This window comes from Zalophus californianus, chromosome 9 (assembly GCF_009762305.2).
Source record: "Zalophus californianus isolate mZalCal1 chromosome 9, mZalCal1.pri.v2, whole genome shotgun sequence".
In the NCBI taxonomy this organism is placed as follows: Eukaryota; Metazoa; Chordata; class Mammalia; order Carnivora; family Otariidae; genus Zalophus; species Zalophus californianus.
This window is the reverse complement of record NC_045603.1, coordinates 30,754,894-30,761,593: the sequence shown is the minus strand read 5'-3', so window position 1 is coordinate 30,761,593 and position 6,700 is coordinate 30,754,894. Positions and strand designations below refer to the sequence as shown.

Sequence of the window (6,700 nt, the reverse complement as noted above, 5' to 3'; positions counted from 1 at the left end):
TAATCTATAATAGCCATTGACCTAGAAATCTCAATTCAGAGCATTCATTCTAAGAATGAATTCTTAGAATTAAAATCTTAGAATTCTTAGAAAATTCTTAGAATTAAAGTCTCAGTGGCACACCACTGTATCTGGACAGCCATCCAAGTACAGTCCATTACCAGATAGAGAACATTCTCATTCTGTTAGCTGATCATAAACTTATAGAAAAAGGATAGGGCAACTTCTTTTTTTTTTTAAGATTTTATTTATTTATTTATTTGAGAGAGAGAATGAGAGAGAGAGAGAGAGAGAAAGCATGAGAAGGGGGAGAGTCAGAGGGAGAAGCAGACTCCCCGCTGAGCGGGGAGTGATGGGGCAACTTCTAATGTCAACTTTTTATACTGTATCGTCTTTCAGCCAATAGTCAGGTTACCCCTAGTGAGTGGGAGCCTCATTTCCCACGATCTGCCTCCTTCTTTCTTATTTGATCTGTAAACCACACTCCAAACCCTCCATATACATCCGTGGTCCTTGCTCCATTATGGTGGCATTCCAGGAGGTCAGGGCCATGAAGTCTTTGCCTCAGGTTCTGTCACGGGAGAAAATAAGTGAAACTCGTGATAGTCTCCAAAGGAACAGGCTTAGGACTTCACAGCGAAGCATCTACAAGAGCACCAAACTGATTATATAATCATTCCACGTAGTTTGATGATGATTTGTTAAAAGGTATCTTTCCCATTATAGGTAAGAACGAAGAGGATAAAAAATACATATAATTAGATTTTTTTGCAATATTGTTGTTATTAAAATTTTGTGAATAATTTTATTTCCTAACCATAGGGAATTTCAAATAAATTCTAAATAATTGCTGTTCCCTGCTAGGTTTCCACTTGACTGGTTTTTTTCTCACCATTCTTTACAGAAACCTTCAGAGATTACCACCCACCACTACCCTCCAACAGTTTCTCATTGTCTCATTTCTGTGTTATATTTTTATAATAGCTGTAATCACTATTTAAATATATCTTTAAATAATTTGTCTCTAAGTTAAGCGTCTGCCTTCGGCTCAGGTCATGGTCCCAGGGTCCTGTGATTGAGCCCTGCATCAGGTGGGCACATGCTTCTCCCTCTGCCATTCCCCCTATTTGTGCTCTCTCTCTGTGTCAAATAAAAATAAATAAATAAATAAATAAATAAATAAATAAATAAATAAATAAATAAAATAATTTGTCTCTGTTTATCATCTATCTTCTCCCATGAGGATGTAGCCTTTTTGAAGTCAAGAACCTTATACATCTTGCTCACTAAAGTATCTCCTGCATATGGGACAGATCATGGCACATAATAGGTGTGCAATAAAATATTTGCTGAATGAACAAATTTTAGACATTAAAATTATAAATATAAAAATGTATGGCTTGGTGGAAAAAAATCTTACATTTAATTGCTTAAATACAAACAACATAAACTGATTTAAACTGTTAAAATATTTTGCATATGAATTAAAGAAACAATTACAATAGCTTAATTTACTGAGGCAGAATAATTATAAATAACATTTTTTCTTGTATTATGAGTCATCTTAATGTAATTAAAACAGTGTTTACGAATTTTTAATCACCCAGCCTAACCTTGCTCATGTGTATGAAATAACATGAAGGCATATTTTGGCTTTCCTGATGAAAAAAGCTGGTGGACAGTAGTATAAACTCAAATCCTTGAAATACTCAGGGACTAATTTAGATATAAGAAACTAATGGCTTTAACAAGTACAAAATAAATCTTGGTTGAAATTCATGTTTCTCTGAAATGTAGATCTTAAGTTCTGCATTAATTGTAGAAGAGTGTTTTGAGCTTGTTAATACAGGAAAGCAAAACATCAAACATCATCTTGCTCATATGCCTTTAAGCTTTTCCATAAGAAGTAATGACTATTCACAAAAGATTTGTTTTTGCGGAGTTGGCCTCACCATGCCAAGGAGGAAGATGATGCAACAGTATCATTCCTTAAAAATTCAAGCTCCAAGCTCCAGGGTACACGAACCTCCATAATGACTATTACCTTGTAGCTTTGTCATTACTTATTTATATGTATGTCCCCCCGCCACCCCGTGGAACTATAAACTGCTTGAGGGCAAGAGTATATTCATATTATTTGTTGGGTTAAAATAATTCAATAGTCTATACTTGAGCACCTTAGATACTAAAAGTTTGCAGGAAATTGATCTTCAGATATGAAAAGATATCATGTACCTACTCTGTATATTTACTCTCAAACAGGATAAGCAAGAATTTGAGTCTGTTTACAACAAAGAAGCACACAAGAGAATAGTGGGTTACAATTCAAAATTTCTAAAGTCAGGGAAAATTCTATTTGAATATATAGTCAAAGCAAAGCCAGTGATAAGAAAGAAGGGAGTCTCACCTCTACAGACATAAATGGCCCCATAGTGGCTGTAGATGAAACTCGGATTTGGTGTTGTTACTCCTGGTAGCAAAAGCAAAAAATGGGACCCAGTCAGTTAGTTTTTATTATCATAAAAACCAGGGAAAGGAAGAAATCATTACCTAAATGCAGGGAAAGAAACAAATCATTACCTAGATCTTAGCTATGAGAGAAATACTTGAGGTACATTACGGGTTAATCATATGAATAATATTTCTGTGTAATATCCCCAGAGCAAATGTAATAAAGAATTTTAAGGTTGTTTCTCAACATCTTCCCCCATGAAAGCCGAGAGCTAACCACCACAAGGTAATTCTGCAAAGACAATTCATTCACAATTCATACCAAGACAACATAATCCAAGGATATATTTCTCTGTCCTTTAAGCCAGAGGTGAGCAAACTACGGATTGCAGACCAAATTCAATCCACAGCCTAGTCTTATAAATAAAGTTTTATTTGGACCCAGCCACAGCCATTCATTTGCTTAATGTCTGGGGCTGCTTTCATGCTACAACAATAGAGTTGAGTAGTTCCTACATACTTATTGTCGGTCCACAGAGCCTAAAACATTTACTATGTGGCCCTTTCAGAGAAAGTTTGTCAGCCTGGGCTTTAAAGCAAACCGCTATTGTTACCACTTTTATCCGTAGAGCTTTTGATGAGAGTTGGGATAGCAAACAACTTGTTGATTTCAGTTGAATTTATACACTAGGCAGAACCACATGAAACTGCTAATTTTCGATTTTATTTTTTTATTTACAAAAACATCCAATTTACACAGTTCAATCTAACACTTTAGAAAAAAATAAGATTGAAATCTTGTTATGAAAATTAAAGAGCTAAATAAGTCTTTTACTTGGATGGGTAATAATCCTCCCATTAAGAATGGGACATGAAATATTGTGAAGCAAAGCCAGGATATTTCTGAAGAAGGAATTTTAATCTTCCCACAACATAAAGCCAGACCTAACAATATTTCCATTTTTGAATGCTACCATTCCAAGTAAGAGAAGAAGAAAATATTAACCATCCTAATTAAAAGCCCAATTTAATGTCAAATTCAGCAATGATGGCTACTCATTTGGCATGATGGTTTCTACAGCACTAAGGACATAGTGGCTATTCAATATATATCCCTTTAATTCTCTAACAGTACATAACATCATTTCATGAAATTTTAAACAAAAATGTGGGTAGATCCATCTATGCCCTGAAAATGGTACAGCTTGAAACATCAACAAAACAATATCAATTATCAGTAATAGATGTTTATATGAGAATAAGTTGGTACATTTCTTTAAGGCATAATCAATATCTCACTAATATCCTACTATACACACACTATACCAGTGGCTACAGAGAAATACAGGGTTTAGTTCTTTTGGGCAAGGGACTTTCAATCTAGCTGGTGAAACATCTATTAAGAAGATAGAGTGGGAGCCCATAAGGCATTGCCCTAATGAAGTGCTAAATGAATAAAACTGACAATAAGTGAACCATTGCTGTATTGTGTTGAATTCACTCTGCATGAAAATCAAGCAGGAGTCAAGAGGCCCCAAGTCTAGTTTCAACTGTGACGTTTCCTAGCTAGAATATAAATTATTTTATTTAACACTGTTAAGCTTGTTTATTTTGCTCAATTGCACATGCTTCAGTTCAGGAGAAGCCTGAAGTAATTACTGCATCACCACTAACAACTTTGGAGCCCTGGGTTTCTGTGGAAGACCTTCTGTGGAAAGGGCTCAACAGATATTGGACTCAATTTGCATTTTAAGGAGTTTGGAAACATTTTAAATATCATAATATTTAGAACACTCCAAGGAGTTATAAGCCAGATGTCAGCACATTGGAAACCACCAATGTATTAACTTGTGTTTCCAGTTTGACTCATTTTTGAATGGACCTCAGAATAAAGGGTTCTCCCACAAGGAAATCCTGAGATTACAAAGTGATCTGTGAAACCTCCCACTTGCAACTAGTTTTCTGTCTAAATCAAGATATTGTAATCATATGCAAAAACACAAAAATACTAAAATAAATGAGGTGCTAAGGATTTGGATTTCACAAAATCATGAGTGCCCCATAGTAGCTCTGATTCCAAGGTTTTGTATTAATCAAAACAACTCCTTTAGTTTCATTTATTCACTATATAAAGAGTAAATACGTTCAGTTTACACTTATAAAGTCATTTTTACTAATAAAATACCATCTGTTTTTATATAGCGGAGTTCAATTTCAGATTTTATTCTAAAGGAGTTATTTCTGCAGACATGATCTGAAAAGTCATTTCCAAATCAAATAGTGTATGAGTCTCCGGGCAAAACTCTGTTTTACAACAGAAATAGAAAACAATATCCTTGTGCCTTAAGATTTTATAATCTCATACACTATATACAAGGCAACTGCCAGATTCTGCTTACTAGTTATAAAATATTTGCTCTTCCCACTTGGTTTTGCACAACACCTGCAATTTAATCAGGATGTTTTTGGGTGTGCCCACACTTCCCTGTCAACATTACAGTTTTGGGCAAATGCCAACCTGTAAGAGATTTTCATCTTGAGACTGTTTCCCTTCTTGCAACATCAGTTGTACTGTTGCCAAAAACATCAACCTACTGAGGGAACATCCCCTTTTACCCACTCCCATCCATTTCTGGACTCAAATAATAAACACTTAATGGCTACATCTGAATCAAGCTTTCCTTAGTAACAGACCCAAAACAATCCTCACCATCCTTGTGGGTCAGTCTTTTTTTCTTTTTTTTACATGTTCTGAATACCCTAAGTATTAGGCTACTCTGTTTTTAAATTTTGCTTTTGTCTCTTTCTGTCAAAGAGGATTCTTGTAAGATTGGGAACTTCCAAAATATCCACTCCATCATCCTAAAAGAACTTAGCTCTCTAATTCTACACAGGAGAATAAGTCATTTCTATTTCTACCCATCGTGGTATCTGAGAATGTTAACTTCCTCAGTAGCAACAAAGAGCTTTGTCCTTTCTTACATGGTGGACATTACTTGTTAAGTCTGATCAAACCCAGGAGCCAATTCCTAGTGAGATGAAATGCTAGAGAAAACAGCTCTGATCACCAAACAATGACTCAGTATGTTAAAAGGACAAACCTAAACTGAAACAATGCTGTTGAATATATTTGTGACTTCCGAGAAAGAAGTTTGTAGACAAGAATGCTATATTTATCTAGATTTGGGTCTGTATTCTGTTAGAAAGACTTTTCTTTCATTGCTATTGCATTTTTAATATCAGAGCAAACTATGATTGCTCACATTGCTCAAAGTTGTTAAATATTTATACTTTCTTGGATGTCTTAAGAAGGAAATGCACCTAATAGAAACAATCTGCTAGAGTGGTCAATGGGCCTGGTTTGGACTACAGTGGATGATATTATTCAATCTGGTGAATTATTTAGACTTGTATGTTTTAAGGGTTAGAAATATTTGTTAGCTAAATTCTGTCACACTCAATAATTGTCTATATAATATTGAGGATAAAATATTATGATTTTTTAAAACTATCTTGTGTCTGTTCTCCTGATATGCTCAGAATTATTACATAGAGTACAAATTAAAAGCAAATTTACCCTCAAATTTCTAAAATAGTGAATGAGATAACAAGTCCTAAGAATAAAGTATAAAATCAAAATCCTTTACTGTGGTTTCCAACCCACTTCCCCATATATATAACATTTTTTTTCCCTAGCTCATTCTACACAAGCCACCCTAGACTTCCTCCCATTCTTCAACGTACCTGGCTTCATACTGGCTTAGAGACTTTCCAACTGCCACTCCTTTTTCTGAAATGGTTTTCTCCAATTCTTCATAGAACTTAACCACAAGAGCAGAGAGTTTTTAAAGCAAGGCGTTGGGAGCATGAATCCCAGGACATAGTGAATTAATGTATGTAAATGACTAGAATATAATTAAATGCTCAATAATTATAGATCATTATTGTTGGGCTTGTCATTGTCACCCTTCTGTTCTCAGCTCATATGTTACTTCCCCACACAGACAGGCTTCCCTGAACATAGAGTTTCTCCTGCCTCCCTTCTCCAAGCAGTCACTCTCCGTCACATAATCCTTTTATTTCCCTCCTCGCAAATGAGGATTGCCTAATGAGTAGCATTTTAGAGAAAAGCTAAACTCTGGATGGATGGCTTTATTTTTAATGGTCAGAAATGCTTTCTCTAGTTTCGGCAGCTAAGAAAATATGTTAAACCTGTCACAGTGATAGTAATGAAAAGTCGGTACTTATT

The 6,700-nt window shown here is 35.0% G+C and overlaps 1 long non-coding RNA gene across 1 annotated transcript; it reads right to left on the bottom strand.

Annotated features, from left to right (window-relative positions):
* Positions 1 to 363: 363 nt before the first annotated feature.
* On the bottom strand, positions 364 to 6,437 carry LOC113921354. The gene is made up of 3 exons (XR_003519651.1): positions 6,196 to 6,437; positions 2,408 to 2,470; positions 364 to 571 (listed from the first exon to the last, which is right to left on the bottom strand). It is a non-coding gene; the product is annotated as an uncharacterized LOC113921354 (long non-coding RNA).
* Between the last annotated feature and the right edge of the window lie 263 nt (positions 6,438 to 6,700).